Consider the following 14,517-nt stretch of genomic DNA (forward strand, 5'->3'; position numbering starts at 1 on the left):
GAAGATTTGGCAGGTGTCGGAGATCACGAACGAACTGCCGACAGGTCTAGCGAAGCAGCTGCAACGGTCTGTTCTCGTCGAGGAGGATCCTCTGCGGATGAAGATGAAGACGACCACGGACAGGAGCACCATCATCAGTCCTCCGAAGAGGAGTCTCTGTTAGTGAACTCCCCCGAAGGAGAGAGACACTCGCAGGAGAGACCGTTGGGCTCAGCTGCCCCCTCGAAGGATGTTTGGAGGGGGGAACTGAGCCTTCAGCAACAACAGCAGGGGAGTCCTCCGAAGAGGAGTCTCATGAGTGTCCTCTCTCACGAACGAGAGAGGTGAACACTTCATAGAAGAGACAGGAAGAACTGTTGAAGGCGCCCCTTAGGGCCGTTGGATCAGCAAGCTGACCATAAAGAGCAACCCTCCGAAGAAGAGCTCCTGCAGCTGCTCAGCCCCTTGAGCGTAGCTGCAAGTGCGGCCGCTCAGCACCAAGAGTACACACGAACTCCATGGTCCAGCCTTGCAACCGCTCAGCCCCTTGAGCATGGTTACAAAAGCGGTCGCTCAGCACCAAGAGCATAACCGCCCGAGGATCAGAAATTATAAAGGTAAGAGAAGTTGCCCCCCCCCCCCTGAAGGGGAAAAAACTCATACCTGGGAAGGGAACCTCCCTCGGAAGGGAAGTTACCCACCCATGGAAGCGAAACTCCTGAGCGTTCTAAATGAACTAAGGAGCTGACCGTTGTCACGGGAGAACTTCTAGGAGAAGGGAACACGCCCATGACGAAGGACCAAGGGAGAGATCGCGACCCATGAAATGTCACCGTGGGGGCCTGGGACCACACGGAGATGATGTCGTACAATTGAGTGGACTTCCTACACACACACACACAGCACAAACACTGAAAAGAAAAACTTACTGTATTTCTATCCTCAAATATATACATAAACAAAAGAATGTTTACATATATATTAAGTACAGTATAAGAAAAGTAAGTAATTAAGTAAGACAAAACATTAATGGCTGCCATGCGAGGACGGGACAGAGACGTCTGTTCATCGTCCGAGCCAAAAGTGAAGTGGAGCAGTTCACCGGTGTGTGAGGTGGGGAGGGGTAGCTAGCTACCACTCCCCTACCCCCTTGCTAACTAACGCGGGGGTAATACACCCTCGTTAAAATTCTAATGGCTCGTCATTTCAGCTACGCCGAAAGTAAACCCTATGTAAATAGCGTGGTTTGTATTTCGGTTACGGAACAACTCAATTTTTAACCCTCCTTTTATAGACTTCGGTCTTTTCATCTCCTGGGGACAAAGATCTTCTCCGCAGTGAGTGGGACTGTGACGTTGATTTCCTTTGCTCCTACGTTTTACAAACATATCGCTTGCTCCATAGCTTGGTACTGTACCATACTTACCAATGCAACAGGAGGTGTGATTATGTCTCTGGGGTGTAAAGGGTTAAAACTCTCCTGGCCACAACTGAGAATAATAATTCTCTGGTACGCTTCCATCAGGATGACATGGCTCGAGTCCAAAATATGGATATTGACATAGGAAAAACTGATTTTTTGCGTGAAATAGCCATGTCGTCCTGATGGCCCGCCCGTTACTCTCCATCCCTCCCAATTCTCAGTGTGGGACCTTGCGTCATGTGATGGCTGCTCCTGGAATGGTTCAACTGGAAACATGTTAGTTGTAGCACATTGAGATCGGGAGTTGTAACGGCTCACTTGCCTATGTCCTTCCCTCTACCCTTATCCTTTGAGACAAGGTTAACTCTATTTGGGGAAGGATAGCCATGGCTTGTTATTAACACGATATCTCCTGGGATATTCGCTCCCGAGGTCAGAACTCTGTTGATACCTCTAAGGTAAAATTTCTCTGGTATATCACTCGCAGAAATATCCCAAGTAAAAGCTGCCATTAAGGAACTTCCATCTGGATGACATGGCTATCTCACCCAAAAATAGATTTTTCTTATGTCAAAATCTGTTATTTTTTATTGACACAATTTTCCCAAAATGATTCTAATTAGCAAATCTCAATAAAAAAATATCACTAGTAAATCCGTTTAAACCCATAACCATGAATCACTGGGTAAGCAAATCTAAATTTGTATAATTGATAATTAACGCCAAAAATTCTAGCCCCTGGGGCTAACGTGCATAGCAAAACGAGTTCCACTTGCAAGAACATAGGAGCAATGAGATAATGTTTAATGGCAAGTGAAGCGAGCATACGACGGAGCAAAAGCAATTAAACCATTAGCTCAATTAATTATGGAGGTATACATTTATAGTACGATGAACAATGCACGATCAACTCCATAGAAAATGGGATGGGAAGTAACATTTTCTAAGAGTCCACAAGTCTTGGCAAACAAAAACTCCAATGTTTTGACCTTGTTTCATTAGTATTACTTGGTAGTTGACCTACCCATAAGTAAAAATTTCTGGCTTTCCACCAGAAACCATTATAAAAAAAAAACGTTCATTACATCTATAATTACACCATATACCCGATTCTTTAGAGCCATAAAGGATATTGTATTAGTATAAAAATTTACCAACAATACGTAGTGTGTACACGTACTGTACACTTACCAAAATGTCTTCATTAACTAACACAATACTTATAATACGATAAAAACCAATTCAAAACAATAATTGTGTCTTAGTAGACTGCACTTAAGCAATGGTCAGTGAGTTGGTAGGGTTAGGAGTTATCCCAGGGAGTATGTATGATAGCAGCCACTTGCATGTATTATTATGTGTAACTTAGAATATGGCTGTGTAAGGGGGGGCGCAGGGGGGCGGCAGACCCCCGTGAGGTATACAGTGATCCCTCGCTCCTTCGCGGTTCGAATATCGCGGATTCACCACTTCGCGGATTTTTTTCATAACGCATGTATATACATATATTGCGGATTTTCCGGAAATTTTGAAAATACCGCGATGTGACCGATGGTGCAAGATTGGAGAAAGTAAGGAAAATTAAATCATGATTGATTTTCAATATAAATGAAACTCTGAGGAGCAACAAAGATATCATTTGTTGGAGAGATAGAGAGAGGTAAGGAATGGGAGGTAGTGAAAAGTAGCTCACACAGAGAGAGAGAGAGAGAGAGAGAGAGAGAGAGAGAGAGAGAGAGAGAGAGAGAGAGAGAGAGAGAGAGAGTGTGTGTGTGTGTTGTTTTAAATGTAATAAACAAAAAAATTTGATAGGTTATAACACATTGGTGCTTATGTAATATCAACTGTATAAACGGTTTGAATAAGTTAAGAAACGGTATAAACGATACTTTGTTAGTGTATTCGTACGCTCTCAAAAGCGGCAGCTAGACGTCAGCTGATCTGATCACAGCCAAAAGTAAAACAAAAAGAAGTCAACAATACTCGATTTTTAAAACACACCCGAAATTTAAAAACAAAAGTACACGCTTTCTTAATATGCAATTAACTATTTAAAGAGTAGCAATTTTCTAGAATAAAATGATGTTTCCCAAAAAATAGTGGTTTGCTGATGAAATCGGATGCCGTATTTTTAGCAACGATTGAAATGGATGTAACCTCGGCATAATTTTTTTGTTTTGTATTTAATTGACATCAAGAAAACTAATTTTAGTTTCTTCATCTATATGTAAGTATTGTATAACACGAAGAGAGAGAGAGAGAGAGAGAGAGAGAGAGAGAGAGAGAGAGAGAGAGAGAGAGAGAGAGAGAGAGAGAGAGAGAGAATCAGCTGTTGTAATCGAATGCCATGTTTTTGTTTCGTGAGAATTTCATCACCACGACTAACAACATACTGTACTGAACTTTACAGTATTATACATACTGTAATATGATAAAATAAAATATTTGTAATAACCTATTTTATATGAAATGGGGTTATTTTTTTGTTTAAAATTTACATTTACGTACATAAAACAACTCTCTCTCTCTCTCTCTCTCTCTCTCTCTCTCTCTCTCTCTCTCTCATAAATTGTTTTCCTGCTTTGCTACGTATGTATGATTTTATATAGATACGGTAAATAATTTTTGTAATAACATATTTTCTACAAGCTTTTACTGTAATATCATTATTTATCACTTTCATCATGCGCGTTAAATGCCTTCGTTTGTTTATTACGATCAAAGATGCAGCGTACTTTATGACGCCGCCTGAAAAAAACATTTCATTTGGAAGTCCTAAGAAAATTTAAGTAAAACATTGGTAATAACAAAATCAACATACTGTATAATCAATATAATCGATGCAAAAACTAACCTATACACAGATGTGTACACTAAATGCGTTTGTTTCTTCATTATGATCAGAGTTAAACGTAAACAAAACATTGGTTGCCATTTTTTATCCTGCTTTTTGGTGTGTTTATGAAACGCATGATATAAAATCGCCTTTAATATTTGTGCCTGTTTTAGTTTAGGGTACTGTAGTACATGCATTAAGTGTTCTGTACATTAAAGGGTAGTTTGTTAACAGTACTACAGTACGTACAAGAGAAGGTTTTAAAAGTCTGAATATACATAATAAATAAATACGTAAATATGGTGTCACTACTTCGCGGATTTTCACCTATCGCGGTCGGGTCTGGAACCTATCTACCGCGATAAACTAGGCTCACTGTATAGGTAAGGACACGGCTTATAGGTTAGGTTAAGGGGGAAAGTTTAGGTTAGTTGATTTTTAATCAACGCATGAGGAACTGGCCGCTGATATACAAAGGCTCCGTTATCCCACCCTATGGCTGTGAGTTGGTAGGGTTAAGAGTTATCCCACCCCAGGGCTATGATTTGGAAGGGTTAGGAGCTATCCCACCATAGGGCTATGATTTGGTAGGGTTAGGAGTTATACCACCCTAGGGCTGTGAGTTGGTAGGGTTAGGATTTATCCCACCATAGGGCTATGATTTGGTAGGGTTAGGAGTTATCCCAACCTAGGGCTGTGCTTTGGTTGGGTTAAGAGTTATACCACCCTAGGGCTGTGAGTTAGTAGGGTTAGGAGTTATCCCACCCTAGGGTTATGATTTGGTAGAATTAGGAGTTATCCCAACCTAGGGCTGTGAGTTGGTAGGGTTAGGAGTTATCCCAACCTAGGGCTGTGATTTGGTAGGGTTAGGAGTTATCCCACCATAGGGCTGTGATTTGGTAGGGTTAGGAGTTATCCCACCATAGGGCTGTGATTTGGTTGGGTTAGGAGTTATCCCACCCTATGGCTGTGAGTTGATAGGGTTAAGTTATCCACCCTAGGGCGGTGAGTTGGTAGGGTTAAGAGTTATCCCACCATATGGCTGTGATTTGGTAGGTTTAAGAGGTATCCCACCTTACGATAGTGAGTTGGTAGGGTTAAGTTATCCACCCTAGGGCTGTGATTTGGTAGGATTAGGAGTTAAACCAACCTAGGGCAGCAAGTATTTTCAGTTTCACAATCTTCGCGCCTGTCTGTGTTACCTAATAATGGGGCTGATTATATTTAACCCCTTGAGAGAAGACAAATTGTTTGTTATAACTTGGAAAATACAATTTTCTGACAGATGCCATTAAATTAATTCAATTCTAACAAAAATACAACAGAAATACATCTTATTTTCACCAAAAGGATTGTTGGTTACTTGTGAAATTTAACCGATTAGCCTCAGCCTACTGGTAAGTTAAGGGCTCTTGAGTATATTCATGAATTGGCTGAGCCTATACAGCATACCAAGGTTCCAGTGACATATTTTCTTAGTGAAATAAGATGAATGTACTTACAATCTCAAGTAATGTAGGTGTTCCTTGTTAAGAGTGATTTGATTGATTCAAGTCGAAAACCACAAGTAAAACTTATTTGAATTCTACGTCACCGAATCACTTATCTATCTCGTAATAGATCAAACACCACAAGTCTTGTACTTAGTCAATTGCAGAAACTGCTTGATTGCCTCAAGTTCTGCTAAGTAATTAAGTAAGTCTCGTCCTCAACTCGAGTATTATAACATCAAATGTTTCAGATGTTGGCGCTGAAGATTCGCCATTTCTTCGTCAAAGGACAACAACAAACATTTGGAAGCGTTTGGTTTTTTAAATTGTTATTTCTTTTATTTATTTCATATATTATTTATTTAGGTATTGACATAATTTAATTTCAACTAATTATTTTATTCAAGAATTTAAAATTCTAAAGCGAAAATAATAATTTTCTTTCGGCAATAAGTTATTTCTACTAGTAAAATAACTAATATTATATAAAACGCCTCTACATTCAAGTGAGTTCGCAGATAAACGTAAATAGTAAAACCCAAACAAAGAGCTGGAAAAGGGAAAGTAAATACTAGAGTTCATGAATAAGAAAAATCTAATACTATTGAATAGTGATGAAAAATGTAAATAAAAAGAAACCTATGCCTAAGAGAGAGAGAGAGAGAGAGAGAGAGAGAGAGAGAGAGAGAGAGAGAGAGAGAGAGAGGGCGGACCATAAAAAGCTATAGACCTATAAAATGAAGGAAGTCAAGCATAGAAACTTTAAGGAAATAGAAAACATAAATGAGAAAAAGGTAAAGAAACCCACAGTTACAGATTCGAGACCAACATTCCTTACAAATGAATCCAATTATAAGATATTTATGGATATTCTAACAACTTGTAAGAAAAAGAAATGGACATGGGCGGGACATATATTGAGAATGGCAGACAGCAGATGGACATTAAGAATAACAGAATGAGTCCCTAAAAATAGTAAAAGAAACAGAGGAAGGAAGAGAAGGCGATGGATTGACGAGCTAAGGAAGTGTGCTGGTATATACTGGCATAGAAAAACCATAAACGGACATGAGCTTGTCTTAGGCCTTTGCCCTGCAGTGGACTATCAACGGCTGGTGATGATGATACATAAACGCATATACACACACAAAACACATATATATACAGTATATATATATATATATATATATATATATATATATATATATATATATATGTATACATGTGTATGTATGTATGTATGGATATATATATATATATATATATATATATATATATATATATATATATATATATATATACATATATATATATATATATATATATATATACATACATATATACATGTATATATATATATATATATATATATATATATATATATATATATATATATATATATATATATATCATCAGAGAAGGTGGCGGCAGCCAGTATCTTACATTTCTGAAAAAGGACAGGGAAATAGGTAGAACCACCTATTTCCCTGTCCTTTTTGAGAAATGTATATATATATATATATATATATATATATATATATATATATATATATATATGTATACATACATATATATATATATATATATATATATATATATATATATATATATATATATATTCTGAAGAAGTGTTTTAATTCCTTCATTCTACCTTGTTTTCAGTATTGTTCTCCTGTCTGGTGTTCAGCGGCGGATTCTCATCTTAATTTGTTGGACAGAAACTTACGGTCTATTAAATTTCTTAGGTAGTTCATTATGCATGTTGCATAAGATTTTTCATAACTCTAACCATTCTTTACATTCAGATCTCCCTGGACAATTCTATCCTGTTCGTAATACTAGGCAGGCAGTTAATTCTAATAGCCAGGCCTTCTCCATCATGAGCCTCAATACTAGTCTACACAGTATTCTAGAAGTTTTATTCCAGCTGTTACCAAATTGTGCAATGATCTTCCTAATCGGGTAGTTGAATCAGTAGAACTTCAAAAGTTCAAAGTTGGAGCTAATGCTTTTTTGTTGACCAGGCGGAAATGAGTCTTTTTATAGTTTATATATGACATATTTGTTTTTGACGTTGTTAATAGTTTATATACGACATATCTGCTTTAACCTTGTTACTGTTTTTAGAACGATTTATTGTTAATTTATTCTCATTATTTATTTATTTCCTTTCCTCACTGGGCTATTTTTCCCTATTGGAGCCCTTGGGCTTATAGCATCTTGCTTTTCCAAATAGGGTTGCAGCTTTGCTAGTAATAACAATAACAATAATAATAACAATAATATATATATATATATATATATATATATATATATATATATATATATATATATATATATATATATATATATATACCCTATTACTTGCTAACCTACAAACCTTGTTGGAAAAGTAGGGTGCTATAAGCCCAGGGGCCCCAAAAGGGAAATAGCCCAGTTAGGAAAGGAAAAAAGGAAAAATAAAATGTTTTACGAACAGTAATAATATTAAAATAAACATTTCCTATATTAACTATAAAAACTTTAACAAAACAAGAGGAAGAGAAATTAGTTAGAATAGTGTGTCCAAGTTTACCCTAAAACAAGAGAACTCTAACCCAAGACAGTGGAAGACTATGATAAAGAGGCTATGGCACTATCCAAGATTAGAGAACAATAGTTTGACTGCTTACCATAGCTGAAGAGTCTCTTCTACCCTTACCAGGAGGAAAGTAGCCACTGAACAATTACAGTGAAGTAGTTAACCCCTTGGGTGAAGAAGAATTGTTTGGTAATCTCGGTGTTGTCAGGTGTATGAGGACAGAGGAGAATCTGTAAAGAATAGGCTAGACTATTCGGTGAATGTGTAGGCAAAGGGAAAATAAACCGTAACCAGAGAGGAAAATCCAATGTAGTACTCTCTAGCCAATCAAAGGACCCAATAACTCTCTAGCGATAGTATCTCAATGGATGGCTGGTGCCCTGGATATATAACGGATTTTGAGCGAAGCGAAAAATCTATTTTTGGGTGAGATGGCCATGTCGTCCTGATGGAAGTTCCTATAGGGTAGCTTCCTAGGGTATATTACAACTACGGCGATATTCCCAGAGAATTTACCTTAAGGTACCAGAATTCTAACTCCTGGAGCGAGTATCCCTCGTGAAAGGGATATCGCGACATATCAGAGGACGTATTCTAGACACGTCACATGGCAATCTACATCCTGGACAGAGATTTCGTCTCGTAGGAGGTGATTGACGAGATACGAATTCGGGAAAGAAAAAGGGGGAGCCGCTCCCAAGGCTTCCCTATCCCCCGATTCGTATGCGTGCCTGGCGCCAATCCTGGCACCATCTGTATTCCTTGTAGCGTACACGAGGTGCTACAGATACTGTATGTAGGGAGGGGTCCTACAGCCCTTTCTTAGAAAGGCAAGGGCGGGTCCATCAGGACGACATGGCCATCTCACCCAAAAATAGATTTTTCGCTTCGCTCAAAATCCGTTTTTTGGGCTCAAGCCATGTCGTCCTGATGGAAGTGTACCAGAGCATTACTGTATCTGTGGATTCTCAGAACGTGCCGTACTCCCCGGAGGTATTTCCCCGGTCGACTAGACCTAGAGACTTAAGATATAGTGGTCTCGCCCTATATTAAGTAAAGCATAGTTTGTAAAGGACCACTGCGTCAATATGAAATATCGACCAGTTTTCCGCACATTACTTGTATTGGACAAAGGTTTTATATCTGCATAGGAGGAAAACCAATGCAACATAGCTTGCATAAAGGAACAATTCTATTAGAATTATCCCAGATAAGGTACATAGAATGAATGCTCAATTATACCAATAAATTGACACAGGTGAAGGAGACGCAAGGTTCTCAAGAACCAGATTATTGACAGGCAATAAATAGACAGGTTAACCACATTATATATATATATATATATATATATATATATATATATATATACATATATATATATATAAGAAGAGGATAACCCAAAACTTTAAGCATAAGTATGATAGTAAACAGAGCTTGTTTGTCTGAAAGAAAAAACATTAGATGCCACTTTTAAGATACCGAGGTATCAAAGTCATAAAAGCCTGTATTACAAATCAATGACATTAGCGTTAGAAACGCTCGGCACACATGTCTGCACTTATGCTAGGTTCACCTTCGGAAATGGAACAGTCTGGATGGGCAACACAGTGCCCTCACTTAGTTTGTAGTACAGTATGTAACTACACACTCACCCTGGAATTAATCGTCCCAATTAAGACCACTGTTCCTCGCAGAGTTAAACAGTAGGGTTAACACCGCGACCCACTGCTACCACAGATCTCTTTTAGTTCCTCTACTTGCTTCGCATAGTGGCGAAAGAACACTCTGGAAGACTTCCAGCCAGTGTATGAACGGAGATGTTCAAAATCCATACAATTAAAGAAATTTAAGAATGAGGCAACTTTCCTCGGATCATGACCTGCGGGTGTATTGTCAGGATCCGCTCTGCGAATAAAATATGTGATTTTCGCTCTGAGTTGATTCAGAGATAAATTTGAGCCTGATGTTTCTCCCCTGAATAGTTGACCACCCTTGAAGTCTGAAGTTCTATGAAGATAGACCTTTAGGCATTCTACTGGACATAGAGATGTATCTTCTTTCAGAGGGCAGATTCTCCAGGGACCCCACCTGTTGGTGGGTAACTCATTCTTGGCGAGAAACGTAGGATCCGGAAACAGGTTCAGTTCTTCCCCATCCAGGAACTGAACACGACCTGCCTCTCTCGAGAGGCTACAATCTCACTAACCCTGGCCCTGGACGCGAGTGCAAAATAGGAAAATAACTTTTTGTGTCAAATCCTTTAACGCACACTCTTCATTGCTCAACAGAGAAGCGAAATGAAGAACTTGTCTAAAGACCATGAAATGGGCTTTGGAGGTGCTGAAGGTCTGAGCCTAGCACAGGCTTTCGGGACTTTATTAAAGATCTCGTTACCTAGGTCGACCTGGAAGGCATATAGAATGGGTCTTGTCAAAGCAGACTTACACGCTGAAATCGTGTTCGCTGCCAACCCTTGACCATGGAGGTGGGGAAAAAATATAAGCAGAAGTCTGTCAAGATCTCCTGCGGAATCTTCGCCTTGACAAAAGGCCACCCATTTTCTCCAAGATGACTCATATTGCCTTCTAGTAGATTTGCATTTATATTCCTCAAGGAAGTCTATACTGGCTTTCGAAATCCCGAAACGCTTTCTCACCGCTAGGGAGAGAAAATCATGAACTGCAGGGTCCGGGTTTTCTGTAATGAAGCGCAGACAGTTGACTTCTGGACTCGCTGGGTCAGAACTGGATCTGGTAGTGGTACAAACTTCAGCTACAGTTCCAATGCCAGGAGGAACCACACGCTGTTCGGCCACTTGTGGGCCACTATTGCCGCTACCCTTTGAAGGATCTCAGTTTGTTGAGGACCCTCAACAGAAGGTTGTGAGGAGGGAACAGATAAATCTTGGACCATCTGTTCCAGTCGAGGGACATCGCGTCCACTGCTTCCGCTAAGGGGTCCTCGTACGGGGCACGTACAGGGGCAACTTCTTGTTGTCTTTCGTCGCAAAGAGGTCTATCTGCAGTTCTGGGACTGATTCAGAATGAAGGAGAATGATCCTGCGTCTAAGGACCATTCCGACTCTATCGGTGTGAGCCTGGATAGAGCGTCCGCTGTCACATTGCGGACTCCTTGAAGGTGAACTGCCGACAGGTACCACTTCTTCTTTTCCGCCAATCGGAAGACGGCCAACATCACCTGGTTGAGAGGTGGTGACCTCGATCCTTGTCGATTCAAGTATCTCACAACTACCTCGCTGTCTATTACCACTTTATGTGGAACGAATGACGCGGGGAGACTTTCTTTAAGGTAAGGAGCACTGCCCTAGCTTCTAGAAAGTTTTATGAGAAAGGTCTTGAATAGCCTGGACCAAGTCCCCTGGACTTTTTTCCGATGAGAGTGACCTCCCCATCCCTCCTTCGAGGCGTCTGAGTGAATCGTCACCGACGGGGGAGGTGGCTGAAGAAGAACCTGACTTCTTTAGATGTCTGGCTTGGGACCAAGGCCAGAGAAGAGTACTTAGCCGAAGCGGCTGGTCTTCTCAGATCTCTTCACGCGTTTGATGCATAACTTCTCCAAACTCCGATTGCATCCTTTAGCTGTGCTCTTAGCACTGGGTCTGTCACCGAAGCAAACTGGAGAGAGCGCAGTACTCTCTCCTGCTCGTGTCTTGATATCCTTTCGGAATCTTGAAGTCTCTTGACAGAACCCGCTATCTCCTTCCTTTTCTTCGCCGGGGTGGAGAAACGGTGTGACAAAAGGTCCCAGTGGATCTTAGCCACTGGAACTTTTGAGATGGAGAAAGTCGAGACTTTTTCTGTTGATCTTGAAGCCTAGGTACTCTAGGAACTGGATCACTTGACTGGAAGCTTGCAAGCATTCTGTCTCGGATGCTGCCCACACCAACCAGTCATCCAGGTAGGCTACTACCTGAATTCCCTTTAGGCGAAATTGTTTGAGAGCTACGCTCGCAAGCTTCGTAAAAATCCTTGGGGCTATGTTTAGCCCGAATGGCATGGCTCCGAAGGCGTATAGTCTTCGTTGTAGCCTGAACCCTAGGTAGGGGGAGAGTCGATGGCTAATTGGAATGTGCCAGTAGGCGTCTGACAAGTCTATAGAGACGGAATATGCCCTCTTGGGCAGTAAGGTCCTTATGTGTTGCAGTGTTAGCATTTTGAATTTGCAATTCACTATGAACTTGTTAAGTGGCGACAAGTCCAGAATGACTCTGAGCTTTTCCGAGTCTTTATCAACAACTTCTTTGACCAAGTCGGTAGGGAAAAAGGTCTTTTCCCCAAATGTTGGAGGAGATTAGTTTCTTTAGCTCGTGCCTCACCGTAGCCGAGGTAAACAAGAACTCCCTACAAGCTCTCCTTGCCTTGACGAAGCCATAAAGGTCCTTCGTCACTGTGGCCAGATGAGGCTTGGCCACTACCATGAACATTTCATGGACCTTGGGGTCACTTGCCATCGTCTCGAGAGTAGTCTGAAGAGACATTGAGGCAGTCAGTCTTTCTTTTGTATCGAACTCACTTCGCAAAAGAAAGTCAGACAGCTTAGGGAGGTCCTTGCCGAACTGACGTCCGGCAATATCAGCCTCCAACTTTCCCACTGAGAACGTAAGATGGACGTCCTTCCAGTCTTTGTGGTCCATAGGCAGGGCCAGCGACAAGGGTTTACACTCCTCTAGGGAGGGGCAAGACTTGCCGGCCTCGATTGCTTTTAGTACAGCCAGAAACCCTTTCTGTAAAAGGGGGAAGGCTCTAGTAGGCGAGGACACAAAGGAAGGGAGCTTCCTATTCAATGCAGCTACCTTTGAGTTAGAGAAGCCCCTCTCTTTCATCGAGGATGAAAGTAGAGCTTGAGCCTTAGCATGGTCCATCACTATGACCTCCTTCGGCTCTGTCTCCTCCTTTGAAGCTGGTTCCTTCCTCAGCCGGACATAACAGTCCGGATATGATGCCTTGCTGGGCCAGAATTCCACCCTCCAGGGGAACTGAGCCCAGCTTATCCGAGATGACGATCTTTCCAGTCGTCATCGGCATGTGCTCAGCATACCTCCATGGGTTAGCATCTGAGCACAAGGGAAGGTCTTTCACATTGAGCTTTTTCTGGGGTCCATGTGATTCTGCAAGGCACTGCATTCGCAGTTCCATTGCAGCCGCCTTCTCCTGATTCTCCTTCTGCATTTGTTGGATCATTCCAACAATAGAAGAGAGGGCCTGTCCCAGCTCTACTGGGAGACCGGCCGATGTAGAGGGGCTTGAACTTCATCCTGGGCTTCTGCCAGGAGGTCTTCCTCCTGACACCCGTCCACATCAGACATCCTGTCATTTAGCTGGATGTCTTGCATCGCGACCGCGACTTCAGCATCCACCTGGATCTGAACTTAGGGGATCTCCTCTTGAGGCTGGGGAATCACTGCATCAGCTGATGCCTTAGGGAAAAGATACGCCCTCATCTTCTCACTTGGAAGATAAGGGCCAGAAGTGTTCTTTTGGAAGCCCCTTACCCAGGTACGAAGCTTCTTCCTAGCTATTTAAATGTCTCATTAATCAGGTTAGTGCACACAGTACATACCTGAGGGTCCCAATGCCGGAGATCATCCTTGGAGACAGCGTATGCTGCGTGTCTCCTACAAAACTCATGTCCGCAGAGGTTCTTGCTGCTGACATTGCAGAAAGCACTTCCCCACTTCGGAGTGTCCTTCTGTAAAGAGAAGAAATTTCCATGAGTATCAAGTGAACTATGTATCACTGGATATGCATAGTATAGCATAACAATTCAGAAAGGAAAGACACACACTTGTGTTTCCCTCACAACCCATTGTTGCAGCCTTCCAGATAATAAAATCAAAAATGGTTTATCTCTTCTAGAGTAACCAATGCAAGGTTTCCAGAGGAAACAGGTGGAGCTCACACCTAAGCAATGATTTTAAAATCCTGGATAATAGACAGGGAAGAACTCAGCTTCCTATCTGAGGGCAACAGCAAAGGGATGTGCAAGAAAACACAATAGTGTTAGAAGATACAGTGCTGTACCAAAACCTTTACTACAGTTTTCTTCTTACTGTATATGCTATACAGAAGAATACTAGTACAGTATAGGGGGATGTGTGCCGGCCTGCCTTTGCCGGCCGGCACACACCACAACTAGCTTTAAAGTATACTACTTAACAGCTATAGGGTGGCAGCACTCTGGTTCAAAT

General features: G+C 41.2%; 2 protein-coding genes across 3 annotated transcripts in view; both read right to left on the minus strand.

Moving 5' to 3' along the window:
* LOC137618630 (zinc finger protein 665-like) overlaps positions 1-6,001 on the minus strand; it is a 235,402-nt gene extending 229,401 nt beyond the window's left edge. For both annotated transcript variants that reach the window (XM_068348740.1, XM_068348741.1), the window contains exon 1: positions 5,741-6,001. The gene's annotated coding sequence lies outside the window, so the exon portion shown is untranslated. The remainder of the gene's footprint in view (positions 1-5,740) is intronic.
* LOC137618607 (zinc finger protein 91-like) overlaps positions 1-14,517 on the minus strand; it is a 533,834-nt gene that overhangs the window by 43,547 nt on the left and 475,770 nt on the right. The gene's annotated exons all lie outside the window — the stretch shown is intronic.

Source organism: Palaemon carinicauda, chromosome 25 (assembly GCF_036898095.1).
Source record: "Palaemon carinicauda isolate YSFRI2023 chromosome 25, ASM3689809v2, whole genome shotgun sequence".
In the NCBI taxonomy this organism is placed as follows: Eukaryota; Metazoa; Arthropoda; class Malacostraca; order Decapoda; family Palaemonidae; genus Palaemon; species Palaemon carinicauda.